Source organism: Palaemon carinicauda, chromosome 31, assembly GCF_036898095.1.
Source record: "Palaemon carinicauda isolate YSFRI2023 chromosome 31, ASM3689809v2, whole genome shotgun sequence".
NCBI lineage: Eukaryota > Metazoa > Arthropoda > Malacostraca > Decapoda > Palaemonidae > Palaemon > Palaemon carinicauda.
Window position 1 is genome coordinate 61156295 of NC_090755.1, and position 16860 is coordinate 61173154.

Here is a 16860-nt window from a genome sequence, read left to right on the forward strand (position 1 = left end):
AAGACTGCCACATAAATGACTCTGAAGTTTGTATCTGCATAGGAATAAACTACAAATTTAAAACAGTTTGCATTTTATCAAAGATCCCACCTCAACTGCCCACCTGGTCTTGACTGCATTTTATTAAAGATTCCACCTCAACCGCCCTCCTGGTCTTTGACCCAGTGATTATTGTGAGGCGCCGATGCGAGAAAACATCCTCTTGCCACATGCGCGATTGTTACCGAACAACAAAGTATGGTGCAATCAAATCAATTTTCTTTGATTGCCTGGACATAGAAATTGAGACTAGGAGTAACCCATATAAGTGACTCAGGTTTTATAGCTAGGAAAAATAATTTATTTTTTTTTCATTGTTCCATACTATCACAAAGGGCAATGTTTCTTCTTGATCTTGGAGTATACTTGAAACATGTCTGTATTTAGGGAAATAAGAAGCACTTGAAAGATAAATCAGGTTTTTATCAAGTCAAGCAATTAAATATTTAAGGGAATACATTCATATTTTATACACAGTACATATGAGTTCCGCTAGGATTTTCCATGTTTGAAATGGTCCCTTTTAAAAACTATGGAACAAATTGGTACACAACTTAAGAATTTGATGCTGAAATTACTAAAAATACAATGAACCCTATTTTCATTCCTAGTTGTTATGACTCATTGAATTTCGCATTTCCATTGGTATTTCATTCTGTATAGAGTGTATTGGTGGTATTTTTAAAACATTCTTGATCAAGATACATTATCTAAGACAAAAGAAATGACAAAATGTATCAAGCTGATGCTTCCTATAATCTTAATTCACAGAATCCAGTTAATGACTTTGCCTCTGATTTGCCTGTTACTATAAGTTTATCCTTTTTTTCCAGATAGAGAGCCACTGACCATGGATGAAGAACAGTTAAATATACACACACTAGTAACTAGTCAAGCTTTCTCTACTATCTACGAATTATGCCTATTTTGCCAAGGGTAGAAGATCAGAGAACCCTTAGTGGCCATCCAAAATGTATCCTCTTTGGAGTATGATGTTAAAAGTAGACAGGATCTTTGTCCTGCCTGTCTTCATGAAACCATCAGGTAAGCATGCCAATGAGTGGTAGTTACTCTGATGAGATGGTAATAGTGAAGTCTCTCCACTGAAGATAGGTTGTTGTATGAAAAACTTCTATGGTTGTGAAGTAGTAAGTCATTCAATCTTGGGTTGGGTCACAGGATTCAAGGATCCATTTCTATGCTCTCCTTAGTGGACCTACACAGTCACACTTCTGCACATCTCGACACACAGCTTGCGTATGCCGCGGACCTTGCATAGCAAGGTTTAGCAAGGGCAGGGACTCCTTATTTTTGAGTACTAACATACTTGGATAAGGAGTCCCCGGGCAAAGCCAAAAGCCAGATTTACAGGGACGTCCACCCTTCCTAATGGCTGAGTCACCCCTAATAAATAGCGTGGTTTGTATTCCAGTTACGGAACAAATGACAAAATTCGTAGATAATTTGTATTTTTCCTAACTATACAAACCTTAGCTATTTACACAAACTTGCCCGCCATCCCTATCCCCCTTGAAGTCCTACCTCCAAGCAAAGTAACTAAATCATAGGTGTGTGAAAGGGAGTACTAACAAGCTACTCCCCCCCCCCATTACCCGCTAACTAGGTGTGGGGGTAACTAACCCTCGCTAAATTTTAATGGCTCGTCATTTCAGTTCCGCCGAAAGTAAAACCCCTAATAATTAGTTAAGGTTTTTATAGTTAGGAAAAATACAAATTATCTACGAATTCGTCATCTTCAGCCACCCCAAGTTTATTAAAGATGTTGGATTCAATACATCACGCTGGTATTAGATTGTCCGCAGCAGCGTTTAGAACTTCTATCACAAGTCTCCTTGTTGATGCTGGAGAATTACCTCTCGACCTTTACTGAAAGTCTTCTATTGTTTGGTATTGGTTTAGGTTGCAAAGACTCCCTAACTCTAGCCTTTCAGACTGCAAGCCATGTAAGACACACATCATACTTTGAGTTGCACCCTTAATCCCCTCAACCTTATGGCTTTCAGGTAAACAATTATTAAACTGTCTGGATATAATTAGAAGTAAGGTGCTTCCATTTAAGGTATCATCAATGCCTCCATGGAAGTTACCAGAGGTATCTCTTTGTAAATATTTAATTGGAGTTAAGAAGAATATGACTGACTTAGTCCAAGTCTTTTTTTATGGAACATGTTGCAGAATATGTGGGATCGACTTTTATATACTGTATACTGATGGCTCCAAATCTGATGCTGGCGCTGGATTTGGAATACATAGTAATGGTTTTAATTGTAGAGGTGCACTCCCTCTAACAGCTTCCATATTTACTGCTGAACTGTATGGCATCTAACTGCTATTGAGAGAATAACATTGGAGAAGGAGGGTAATTTTACCAGTGTCCTTCAAGCTTTAGAAGTTTTTAGTTTTAGGGACCCTCTGGTTTTAAGATTTTAGAATAGCTTTTTATTATTGGTCGTAGAGGTATAATGGTTCAATTTTGTGGGGTTCCAGCACATGTAGATGTGTCTGGGAATGAGAAGGCAGATTTATAGGCGAAGAATGCTGCAACAGAGTTGCTACCTGGAAGGTATCCTATTCCCTGTAATGATTTCCTTTCTAACATCAAGAAATGGTTTTTTAATAATTGGCAACAGCACTGGGATAGTCTAGATGGCAATAAGATGAGAGGGGTAACAAATGTCTTATCTCCTTGGAGGTCCCTCTTAATGAGAGAATGCCTTGATGAAGTCATTGAGCTTCAGCACGGCATTTCATTTCCGTGCTGAAGCTTGGTGACGGGCAAGAGGGCTCTCGAACTTGGGTAAATTGCTCACCCAGTTCGAATCTAAATTTCTCTCTTTCATATTTTTCTTTTTCTCAATATTACTTCGACCTTATCCTAATTTCATAAACTTTCTTTAGTCTTGCTTTCCAAACTCTGAGAAAAATTTCCCTCATTATATGTGTGTATATATTATGTACATATATATTTATTATTTTTTTTTCTCCTATGGCTTGGATGTTTTTACATCCATTGTAGCCCCGGTGGGGATGTTCATACCTCCTTTACTGCTGCCTGCTTTGATGAGTGGGAATGAGGTATCACGGTTGGGAGGTGTTTGCATTCAAAGCTATATGTGAGAGTATTGGATGATTTCAGCCATCCCGAAGATGGTTTGGACCTTTTTGGCAGAACTATTATCAAGTGTTGTGTCTTCGGAATCCAGGGGGATCCAATGCTTGGGGTAGGACTCTCGGCTTTTGGCCGGAAGCCCGTCATTATAGATATGGAGAGGATGATTCCATAATTTCTTGGTCTCAGTCCTAACAGGCGGGGTCAGCTTACACCTGTGCCTCTATATCTGTTTTGATGCTATCCTTCGGGTAGGGTATGGAGTGGACCATCTGGGAAGTATACTCTCATTGTGCCAATAGTGGAGAGTGCAAATTTCCTTTCCAACGTGTGATGGCCTAACATTCTCGAGCAGGTACATCAAACTAACCCTTTTCTCTCTCTCGTCTAATGGATTCTTTAAGGAACGAACCCCCATCCCCTGGATACGCTGACTCTCCCCCGGCACTGTTGACGGCCTCTGCTAATGTGATAAGGGAAAGCTCTGTTGATGACCTCGGAACGGGAAAGGACCATTCTACTGATATTTCAAAATCGAGTAATTTGGGTAACACGAGGAAACTTCGAATCCTTCATGTTAAACAAATTTCAATAGAGACAAATTATGATGATCTATGTAAAGCATTTAAATGCTATGGATGCATAAAAGAAATAAGGATGAAACTTGAAGCTGAAACTTGGGATTCATGGATATCTTATAGTAGTTATGACGAAGCATTTAGTGCAAATAAGTAACTTGATTAATATTAAAATTAATAACTTGAATGTCGCGGCTGCTCTCTGCGATAAGGTACCAAAAGATTTAGATGTGTACAGGCCTGCCGATTGGTTGGAAAAAGGCGCAGATTTAGTCATGCCCTCCCAGAGAAATCCAAAACCACCGATGTGGCTTATAGCTGAATCAAAGGGGGTTACAGGGAATTATTTTAAAATATGCAAATTGATTCAGAAAAAAGTAGGAACTATTGCACCAGGCGATATATCTCGTTTCGGAAAAAATAGTTTCCTTATCCATGCCAAATCCAGTACACAGTCGGTAATATTGTCCAATATGAAAATAAATAATGATGACATTAAGTTAGATGTCAAACCCCACCTAAATTTTAGCTACGGAAGGGGCGTAGTTTTTAACAGAGATCTATATGATTTTACAGAGGAGGAGATACTGGCCATGTGTCCATTAAATGTTTGGAAAGTTCATAAAGTCCCAGGTACATCAATGATAATCCTTACGTTCCAGGATGCTGATGTACCTTTTCATATTATTATCGAGAACGAAAGGATTAAAGTAAGACCCTTCAAGCAGAATCCATTGCAATGCTTTAATTGTTCTAAATTTGGGCACCCGTCCAAAGTTTGCAAAAATGAGAAGATGTGTGGTATTTGCTCCAAATCTTACCATGGAGAGTGTGCACTTGGAGCCAGGTGTTTAAATTGCAGCTCGAATCACAAATCCACAGACAAGATCTGCGAGCTATATAAGTTGGAGGAAGCTGCCCTCAACAAATCAAACTTAAAACACATAAGTGTGACCCATGCCAAAAGACTATTAAATAAATCAAATACATATGCTAAGGCATTAAAATCAAACCAACCTAGCACTGCCAATAGCTCAAAAAAAAGTATACTATCTGACAAAATGTCAAATAACGAGGTAACCATATTACTTCCTGAGGCTTTACCACGGTGTATTAACACTAGGTCATTGCCCATTGCTGTACAGCCTTCAGCCGCCATTAAGAAAAAATAATACAAACCTCTCTCAGGCCATATCCTTGCCTGATCTGATGGAGATTCTACTTAAGACTAACTTACCTGATGCACCTGTTGTGGGAAAGGTGCAAAAACCTCGAATACCACCATCTATTAATCGTAAAAGATAGAGACCTCCATCTCTCTCTCCACCCTCCATTAGAAACGTTAAGGTTATGACATCAAATAAATTTGATGTTTTGTCTGTTGATGTTTCTAATGAACCAGGAGATAAACTGAATAAATCAGAAATTCAAGTTGAGGTCCACCATCCACCTCAACAAATAGATAAAAAGGATACAAAGAAACAAACATATGTAAAACCCAACATAACAAGACCACCTCTGAAGAAACCTACAGGTAATAATGTTAGATTAAAAACTGCCAATGGGAAGACCTCATCCAAGATGTCTTCCAGAAATAATCTGTAGTTTTCTCCTCCCTTTTGCAATGGAACTGTCAGGGTTTGAGGGCGAAATATGAAGAACTTAAGCTCCTAATTCATGAGCATTCCCACATAATTGTATGTCTACAGGAAAGAATGCTTGATTCTAACACTCCTAGTCCTCGAGAGTATGTTCGCTATAGAACACCATATAATCAATAAGCAGGGAGCCATGGCGGAAGTCTCATGTACATTCGTCGAGATGTTCCCCAAATACCTATGTCTATACGTACAACCCTGCAGGCAGTTGTTGTACAAATTGATATAGGGAGAAAATATACAATATGCTCTCTGTACTTACCTCCAAATGATAATATTTTATATGATAATTTAGCAGAAGCCATTCAACAACTCCCTCAACCTTTTCTCTTACTGGGAGATATGAATGGTAGACATCCTTTATGGGGTGACGTTTTGGCCAACACAAGGGGCAATATTATCTCATCAATTGTGGAGAATGAGGATGTGGGACTCCTTAATACAAGAGAGCCCACGCACTTCCATGTTCAGACAGGTATTTTGTCATGCATTGACCTTTCAATTGCAAGCTCTAACTGCCTTCTTGATTTTGATTGGAGGACATTAGATGATTGGCATACTAGTGATCATGCACCAATCATTATAAACACCAAAAAGGGTCCGCCTTTGCAAAGATCGCCACGTTGGAATCTAGACAAGGCAGACTGGGTTAAATTTTCTGAGCTAAGTGAAATCGAAGGGAGAGCAGAACAGTTTGAAAGTATTGATGATGCCATAGACCTACTGAATGGAACTCTTCATACAGCAGGAATCAATTCGATTCCCAAAACCACAGGATTATTCAAAAGACGACCAGTCCCGTGGTGGTCCTCAGAATTAACAGCCTTGCACAGAGCCACCAGAAAATCCCTGACTAGATTGCGTAGACGCCGTACTGATGAAAATTTGATATCATACAAAAAGTGCAGAGCACAGTTCCGTCGTGCCATGAAAGAAGCTAGACGCCAATCTTGGGTGGCTTTTGTTTCCTCCATTAATAGTAGAACACCACCATCTTCTGTATGGAGGAAAATAGAAAAAATTGCAGGAAAATTTACCCCGAACCCACCACCAGTGTTGAAAGTGAATGGTCAGTTTGTGACTGAAGGAAATTAAGTTAGTAATGCCCTGGCTGACCATTTTTCAAATGTATCGTGCAAGAGCGTAGCAGCTCCGGGTCACCAGTACAGGAGCATTGAAGAAAAGAAAATCTTAAATTTTGCAACAGGAAGGGAAGAATCGTATAATTCTCCTTTTACTGAAAGAGTACTTGATTCCGCACTCGCTACTTGCAACGATACATCTCCTGGACCAGATGGAATTCCATATGCAATGGTTAAACATGTACATTTTAATACAAAGTTATTTATTTTAAGTATTATTAATAGAATATGGCATGATCATAGTTACCCAAGTGTTTAGGAACGAGCCATTATTTTAGCCTTTTTAAAACCTGGTAAGGACAAGTTTTTAGCAGCAAGCTATCGACCTATTGCATTGACTTCTTGTTTATGTAAAATCATGGAGAAGATGGTCAATGTAAGGTTGATGTGGTACCTTGAAAAGAAGGGTATTTTATCACAGATTCAATGTGGATTCAGAAAAATGCACTCAACAACTGATGTGTTAATAAGACTTGAGTCCTCTATATGTGAAGCCTTTGCTTCCAAACAGCACCATGTGACAGTTTTTTTCGACCTTGAAAAGGCATATGATAGCACATGGAGATATGGTATACTTAAAACAATTCATGAACTAGGATTAAAAGGAGAACTACCACTATTTATTCAGTCATTTCTTTCGCATAGAGTTTTTCAAGTGAGAGTGGTGGAAACTCTATCAGAGAGTAAGTGTCAGGAAGGAGGAGTTTCTCAGGGGAGTGTGCTGAGTGTAACCCTGTTTGCACTAGCAATTAATGGGATATCCTCAGTCATTCCCCGGGATGTTCTCTCAACATTATTTGTGGATGATCTCTCAATATCATTTGCTGGCACTAGAATGGCAATGGTTGAGAGAAAAATCCAACTCTCTATTGATAAAATTATCCAGTGGGCTGACATGGATGGATTTAAGTTCTCGACAAGTAAAACTACCATTGTCCATTTTTATCGTATCGGGGGGAGTACATCCAGACCCGGATATATACATTAAAGGTCAACGGATACCATGTTTTAGTGAAGCTAAATTTTTAGGGTTGATATTTGATTGTAGGCTTACATGGGTTTCTCACTTAAAAGCATTAAAAGCTTAATGTGTTGAAGCTCTGAATATATTAAAAGTATTGTCCCATACATCATGGGGGGCAGACCACAATACTATTTTAAAATTATACAAGGCCTTGATTTTTTCCAAAATTAGTTATGGATGTGAAATATATTCTTCAGCCACTCCAAGTCGGTTAAAAATATTAGACTCGATACATCATGCAGGTATTAGATTGTCTACAGGAGCTTTTAAAACCTCGCCTATCCCAAGTCTCCATGTTGATTCTGGAGAGTTACCTCTAGACCTTTATCGAATGTCTTCTATTATTCGGTATTGGTTTAGATTGCAAAGACTCCCTAATTCTCTAGCCTTTCAGACTGCAAGCCTTGTAAAACACGCGTCATACCTTGAGTTGCACCCAAAATCTCTCCTCATCCTTATGGCTTTTGGGTGAAACGATTATTAAACAGTCCGGATATAATTAGAAGTAAGGTACTGTACTTCCATTCAAGGTATCATCAATGCCTCCATGGAAGTTACCAGAGATATCTTTTTGTAAATATTTTATTGGAGATAAGAAGAATATGTCAGACCTAGAAGCCAGGTCTTTTTTTAATGAACATGTTAAAGAACATAGAGGATCAACTTTTATCTATACTGATGGCTCCAAATCTGATGCTGGCGTTGGATTTGGAGTGCATAGTAATGGTTTTAATTGTAGAGGTGCACTTCCTCTGACCGCTTCCATATTTACTGCCGAACTGTATGGCATATTAACAGCTATTGAGAAAATAGCGTTGGAGAAGGAGGGTAATTTTACAATTTTTAGTGATGCAAGGAGTGTCCTTCAATCTATAGAAGTTTTTAATCCTAATAACCCTCTAGTTTTAAAGATTTTAGAATGGCTTTTTATTATTGGACGGAGAGGTATAACAGTTCAATTTTGTTGGGTTCCAGCACATGAAGGTGTGTCTGGGAATGAGAAGGCAGATTCACTGGCTAAGAAGGCTGCATCTGAGTTGCTGCCAAGAAGGTATCCCATTCCCTGTAATGATTTCTTACCTGACATCAAGAAACTGGTTTGCAATAAATGGCAACAGCAATGGGATAGCCTAGATGGGAATAAAATGCAAGAGGTAACAAATGTCATATCTCCTTAGAGGTATAATATGATGCCCCGAAAGTGGGAGACGTCTCTTTGTCGTCTCCGTATTGGTCACACTCGGTTGACACACGAGTTTCTTTTGAAGGGCCAACACCAACTGTATTGCGATGACTGTTTGGTACCCTCAACGGTGAGGCATTTGTTGACCGAATGCCCCAATAACTTGAGAAATCGATATCTGTTTGAGGCTCGAGGTGAGGATGGCATGGTCATCCTTACCAAGAATTTTGGACATGATATGTCCTACTATGCGAGTGGCATTTTTAGATTTATTTCAGAAGCAGGTCTTCTGAAAACTATTTAACTAATCTAATGACATCTTAACTTATATTTTGAATTAATTTTTTTTTATCCTTTATATAAAATAGATGATGTTGGCATCAATGACCTTAGATGTCAGGATGCCAGAAAACTTTAAATCAATCGGTTATCTTGGGCATCATTTATTCTGCATTAAAGGGTATATAATGGGCAGCAAAGTGGATGGTAATCTAGATTGTACTTGGAGCTTTTGCTTGGATTTCACCCTAATGCAAGTAAGAATTCCTTGAATTTTTTTTTGTTCTTGATTATATATTGAAATTTGATTATTCTTCAACACTTGTTCATATCACTTCACCCTTGGCAAGAATGTTATTCTTTAGAATCAAACGTACAGCCTTGCCTCTTAATGAGCCAGCCACACTGTTCACAAGTGCATCACTTTGATCTCTTGCTATTACTTTTAGTAATTGTATCTATCAGAGAGGAAGGGCATATCTCTTAACTTCACTGAGACTTCCTTCCGCCAAAGGAAGACTCCCACATAAATGACTGAAGTTTGTATCTGCATAGGAATAAACTACAAATTTAAAACAGTTTTCATTTTATCAAAGATCCCACCTCAACTACCCACCTGGTCTTCGACCCAGTGATTATTGTGAGGCGCCGATGCGAGCAAACATCCTCTTGCCAGAAATTGGTATACAAATCAAGAATTTTGATGCTGAAATTACTAAAAATACAATGAACCCTATTTTCATTCTTGGTTGTTATGACTTTGAATTTAGCATTTCCATTGGTATTTTATTCTGTATAGAGTATTGGTGGTATTTTAAAAATATATTCTTTATAAAGATACATTTTCTAAGACAAAAGAAATGACAAAATGGATTAAGCTGATACTTCCTATAATCTTAATTCACAGAATCCAATTAATGACTTTGCCTCTTACTATAAGTTCATCCTTTTTCCAGATTGTGAGCAACTGACCATGGATGAAGAACAGTTAAATATACACACACTAGTAACTAGTCAAGCCTTCTCTACTATCTACGAATTATGCCTATTTTGCCAAGGGTAGAATATTAGAGAACCCTTAGTGGCCATCCAAAATGTATCCTCTTTGGAGTATGATGTTAAAAGTAGACAGGAATCTTTGTCCTGTCTGTCTTCATGAAACCATCAGGTAAGCATGCCAATGAGTGGTAGTTGCTCTGATGGGATGGTAATAGTGTAGTCTCCACTGAAGATAGGGTGTTGTATGAAAAACTTTTAGGGCCGTGAAGTAGTAAGTCATTCTATCTTGGGTTGAGTCACAGGATTCACCCTCTTAATGAGAGAATGCCTTAATGAAGTCATTAAGCTTCAGCACGGCATTTCATTCCCGTGCTGAAACTTGGTGACGGGCAAGAGGGCTCTCGAACTTGGGGAAATTGCTCCCCCAGTTTGAATCTAAATTTCTCTCTTTTACCTTTTTCTTTTTCTCAATACTACTTCGACCTTATCCTAATTTCACAAACTTTCTTTAGTCTTGCTTTCCAAACTCTATGAGAAAAATTTCCCTCATTATATATGTGTATGTATTATGTACATATATATTCATTTATTTTTTTTTTTCTTTTCTCCTATGGCTTGGATGTTTTTACATCCATTGTAGCCCCGGCGGGGATGTTCATACATCCTTTATTGCTGCCTGCTTTGATGAGTGGGAGGAGGTATCACGGTTGGGAGGTGTTTGCATTCAAAGCTATATGTGAGAGTATTGGATGATTTCAGCCATCCCGAAGATGGTTTGGACCTTTTTGGTGGAACTATTCTCAAGTGTTGGGTCTTCGGAATCCAGGGGGATCCAATGCTTGGGGTAGGACTCTCGGCTTTTGGCCGGAAGCCCGTCATTATAGATATGGGGAGGATGATTCCATAATTTCTTGGTCTCAGTCCTAACAGGCGGGTTCAGCTTACACCTGTGCCTCTATATCTGTTTTGATGCTATCCTTCGGGTAGGGTATGGAGTGGACCATCTGGGAAGTATACTCTCATTGTGCCAATAGTGGAGAGTGCAAATTTCCTTTCCGACGCGTGATGGCCTAACATTCTCGAGCAGGTACATCAAACTAACTCTTTTTCCCTCTTTAGTATAATGGATTCTTTAAGGAACGAACCCCCATCCCCTGGATACGCTGACTCTCCCCCGGCACTGTTGACGACCTATGCTAATGTGATAAGGGATAGCTCTGTTGATGACCTCGGAACGGGAAAGGACCATTCTACTGATATTTCTAAATCGAGTAATTTGGGTAACACGAGGAAACTTCGAATTCTCCATGTTACACAAATTTCCATAGAAACAAATTATGATGATCTATGTAAAGCATTTGAATGCTATGGATGCATAAAAGAAATAAGGATGAAACTTGAAGCTGAAACTTGGGATTCATGGATATCTTATAGTAGTTATGACGAAGCATTTAGTGCAATAAGTAATTTGAATAATATTAAAATTAATAACTTGAATGTCGCGGCTGCTCTCTGCGATAAGGTACCAAAAGATTTAGATGTGTACAGGCCTGCCGATTGGTTGGAAAAAGGCGCAGATTTAGTCATGCCCTCCCAGAGAAATCCAAAACCACCGATGTGGCTTATAGCTGAATCAAAGGGGGTTACAGGGAATTATTTTAAAATATGCAAATTGATTCAGAAAAAAGTAGGAACTATTGCACCAGGCGATATATCTCGTTTCGGAAAAAATAGTTTCCTTATCCATGCCAAATCCAGTACACAGTCGGTAATATTGTCCAATATGAAAATAAATAATGATGACATTAAGTTAGATGTCAAACCCCACCTAAATTTTAGCTACGGAAGGGGCGTAGTTTTTAACAGAGATCTATATGATTTTACAGAGGAGGAGATACTGGCCATGTGTCCATTAAATGTTTGGAAAGTTCATAAAGTCCCAGGTACATCAATGATAATCCTTACGTTCCAGGATGCTGATGTACCTTTTCATATTATTATCGAGAACGAAAGGATTAAAGTAAGACCCTTCAAGCAGAAGCCATTGCAATGCTTTAATTGTTCTAAATTTGGCCACCCGTCCAAAGTTTGCAAAAATGAGATGTGTGGTATTTGCTCCAAATCTTACCATGGAGAGTGTGCACTTGGAGCCAGGTGTTTAAATTGCAGCTCGAATCACAATTCCACAGACAAGATCTGCGAGCTATATAAGTTGGAGGAAGCTGCCCTCAACAAATCAAACTTAAAACACATAAGTGTGACCCATGCCAAAAGACTATTAAATAAATCAAATACATATGCTAAGGCATTAAAATCAAACCAACCTAGCACTGCCAATAGCTCAAAAAAAAGTATACTATCTGACAAAATGTCAAATAACGAGGTAACCATATCACCACCTGAGGCTTTACCACGGTGTATTAACACTAGGTCATTGCCCATTGCTGTACAGCCTTCAGCCGCCATTACAAAAAGTAATACAAACCTCTCTCAGGCCATGTCCTTGCCTGATCTGATGGAGGTTCCACTTAAGACTAACTTACCTGATGCACCTGTTGTGGGAAAGGTGCAAAAACCTCGATTCCCACCATCTATTAATCGCAAAAGAGAGAGACCTCCATCTCTCTCTCCACCCTCCATTTGAAACGTTAAGGTTATGACATCAAATAGATTTGATGTTTTGTCTGTTGATGTTTCTAATGAACCAGAAGATGGAAAGAATAAATCAGAAATTCAAGTTGAGGTCCACCATCCACCTCAACAAATAGATAAAAAGAATACAAAGCAAATCACCAACGTTAAACCCAACATAACAAGACCACCTCTGAAGAAACCTACTGGTAATAATGTTACATTAAAAACTTCTAATGGGAAGACCTCATCCAAGATGTCTTCCAGAAATAATCCATAGTTTTCTCCTCCATTTTGCAATGGAACTGTCAGGGTTTGAGGGCGAAATATGAAGAACTTAAGCTCCTAATTCATGAGCATTCCCCCATAATTGTATGTCTACAGGAAAGAATGCTTGATTCCAACACTCCTAGTCCTCGAGAGTATGTTAGCTATAGAACACCATATAATCAACAAGCAGGGAGCCATGGCGGAAGTCTCATGTACATTCGTCGAGATGTTCCCCAAATACCCATGTCTATACGTACAACCCTGCAGGCAGTTGTTGTACAAATTGATATAGGGAGAAAATATACAATATGCTCTCTGTACTTACCTCCAAATGATAATATTTTATATGATGATTTAGCAGAGGTCATTCAACAACTCCCTCAACCTTTTCTCTTACTGGGAGATATGAATGGTAGACATCCTTTATGGGGTGATGTTTTGGCCAACACAAGGGGCAATATTATCTCATCAATTGTGGAGAATGAGGATGTGGGACTCCTTTATACAGGAGAGCCCACACACTACCATGTTCAGACAGGTACTTTGTCATGCATTGACCTTTCAATTGCAAGCTCTAACTGCCTTCTTGATTTTGATTGGAGGACATTAGATGATTGGCATACTAGTGATCATGCACCAATCATTATAAACACCAACAAGGGTCCGCCTTTGCAAAGATCGCCACGTTGGAATCTAGACAAGGCAGACTGGGTTAAATTTTCCGAGCTAAGTGAAATCGAATGGAGAGCAGAACAGTTTGAAAGTGTTGATGATGCCATAGACCTACTGAATGGAACTCTTCATACAGCAGGAGTCAATTCAATTCCCAAAACAACAGGGTTATTCAAACGACGACCAGTCCCGTGGTGGTCTTCAGAACTAACTGCACTCCACAGAGCCACAAGAAGATCTCTAACACGATTGCGTAGACGCAGAACTGATGAGAATTTAACTATGTACAAGAAATGTAGAGCACAGTTCCGTCGTGCCATGAAAGAAGCAAGGCGCCAGTCATGGATGTCTTTTGTTTCCTCTATTAACAGTAGAACACCACCATCTTCTGTGTGGAGGAAAGTAAAAAAGATAGCTGGCAAATTCACCCCCAACCCACCACCAGTGTTGAAGGTGAATGGCCAGTATGTAACTGAAGCAAATGAAGTTAGCAATGCCCTGGCTAATCATTTTTCAAATGTATCCAGCAAGTGTGAAGGAGCCCCTGGTCACCAGTATAGGAGCACTGAAGAAAAGAAAATTTTAAATTTTGCAACAAGAAGGGAAGTCGTATAATAAAATTTTAAATTTTGCAACAAGAAGGGAAGAGTCGTATAATTCTCCTTTCACTGAAAGAGAATTTGATTCTGCACTTGCTCATTGCAACGATACAGCCCCTGGACCCGATGGAATTCCATATGCAATGATTAAACATGTACATTTTAATACAAAGTTATTTATTTTAAGCATTATTAATAGAATGTGGCATGATCATAGTTACCCAAGTGTTTGGGAACTAGCCATTATTTTAGACTTTTTAAAACCCGGTAAAGACAAGTTTTTAGCAGCAAACTATCGTCCTATTGCATTGACATCTTGTTTATGTAAAATCATGGAGAAGATGGTCAATGCAAGGCTGATATGGTACCTTGAAAAGAAAGGTATTTTATCACCGATTCAATTTGGATTCCGAAAAATGCACTCAACGACTGATGTGTTGATACGACTTGAGTCCTCTATTTGTGAAGCCTTTGCTTCCAAACAGCACCATGTTACAGTATTTTTTGACCTTGAAAAGGCATATGATACCACATGGAGATATGGTATTCTTAAAACCATTCATGAATTGGGATTGAGAGGAGAGCTGCCACTATTTATTCAGGCATTTCTTTCACGTAGAGTTTTTCAAGTGAGAGTGGGGGAAACTTTATCAGAGAGTAAGTGCCAGGAAGAAGGAGTTCCTCAGGGTAGTGTGCTGAGTGTAACCCTTTTTGCACTAGCAATTAATGGGATATCCTCAGCCATTCCCCAGGATGTTCTCTCAACACTATTTGTGGATGATCTCTCAATATCATTTGCTGGCACTAGAATGGCAATGGTTGAGAGAAAAATCCAACTCTCTATTGATAAAATTATCCAGTGGGCTGACATGAATGGATTTAAGTTCTCGACAAGTAAAACTACCATTGTCCATTTTTGTCGTATCCGGGGAGTACATCCAGACCCGGATATATACATTAAAGGTCAACGGATACCATGTGTATCGGAAACCAAATTTTTAGGTTTGATATTTGACTGTAGACTTACATGGGTTTCTCACCTAAAAGCGCTAAAAGCTAAATGTGTTGAAGCTCTGAACATCTTAAAAGTATTGTCCCATACATCATGGGGGGCAGACCGCAATACTATTTTAAAATTATACAAGGCCTTGATTTTTTCCAAAATTAGTTATGGTTGTGAGGTATATTCTTCAGCCACCCCAAGCCGGTTAAAAATATTAGACTCGATACATCATGCAGGTATTAGATTATCTACTGGAGCTTTTAAAACCTCGCCTATCCCAAGTCTCCTTGTTGATGCTGGAGAGTTACCTCTAGACCTTTACCGAATGTCTTCCATTCTTCGGTATTGGTTTAGATTGCAAAGACTCCCTAGCTCTCTAGCCTTTCAGACTGCAAGCCTTGTAAGACACGCATCATACTTTGAGTTGCACCCAAAATCTCCTCAACCTTATGGCTTTCGGGTGAAACGATTTTTAAATAGTCTGGATATAATTAGAAATAAGGTACTTCCATTCAAGGTATCATCAACGCCTCCATGGAAGTTACCAGAGATATCTTTTTGTAAATATTTTATTGGAGATAAGAAGAATATGTCAGACCTAGAAGCCAGGTCTCTTTTTTAATGAACATGTTAAAGAACATAGAGGATCAACTTTTATCTATACTGATGGCTCCAAATCTGATGCTGGCGTTGGATTTGGAGTACATAGTAATGGTTTTAATTGTAGAGGTGCACTTCCTCTGACCACTTCCATATTTACTGCCGAACTATATGGCATATTAACTGCTATTGAGAAAATAGCGTTGGAGAAGGAGGGTAATTTTACAATTTTTAGTGATGCAAGGAGTGTCCTTCAAGCTATGGAAGTTTTTATTCTAATAACCCTCTAGTTTTAAAGATTTTAGAATGGCTTTTCCTTATTGGACGGAGAGGTATAACAGTTCAATTTTGTTGGGTTCCAGCACATGTAGGTGTGTCTGGGAATGAGAAGGCAGATTCACTGGCTAAGGAGGCTGCATCCGAGTTGCTGCCAAGAAGGTATCCCATTCCCTGTAATGATTTCTTACCTGACATCAAAAAACTGGTTTGCAATAAATGGCAACAGCAATGGGATAGTCAAGTTGGCAATAAAATGCAAGAGATAACAAATGACATATCTCCTTGGAGGTATAATATGATGCCCCGAAAACGGGAGACGTCTCTTTGTCGTCTCCGTATTGGTCACACTCGGTTGACACACGAGTTTCTGCTGAAGGGCCAACACCAACCGTATTGTAACGACTGCTTAGTACCTCTAACAGTAAGGCATTTGTTGACCGAATGCCCCAATTATAACATCTTGCAGAATAGATATTTGTTTGAGGCTCGAGGTGAGGGTGGTAGGTTCAGCCTTGCCAAGATTCTTGGAAATGATGTGTCCTACCATGCAAGTGGCATTTTTAGATTTCTTTCAGAAGCAGGTCTTCTGAAAAATATTTAACTTTTATGACATTCAATTTTATGATTTTAATTAAATACTCTTTAATTTTTTATTTTGTTTCATTTTTCATTTTTGTATACATAAATTAAATGTTACCGGTGTCAATGACCTTAGATGTCAGGATGCCTGAAAACTTTAAATCATTCATTCATTCATTCAGAGGATTCAAGGAT

General features: G+C 38.8%; 2 long non-coding RNA genes across 2 annotated transcripts in view; one reads left to right on the forward strand and one right to left on the reverse strand.

Annotated features, from left to right (window-relative positions):
• LOC137624430 (uncharacterized) overlaps window positions 1–16860 on the reverse strand; it is a 179224-nt gene that overhangs the window by 149496 nt on the left and 12868 nt on the right. The window lies entirely within an intron of this gene.
• The window catches only part of LOC137624431 (uncharacterized), a 114102-nt gene that overhangs the window by 11930 nt on the left and 85312 nt on the right, over window positions 1–16860 (forward strand). The window contains exons 2-3 of the long non-coding RNA XR_011040731.1: window positions 873–1083; window positions 9990–10201. This is a non-coding gene — a long non-coding RNA (uncharacterized lncRNA). The remainder of the gene's footprint in view (window positions 1–872; window positions 1084–9989; window positions 10202–16860) is intronic.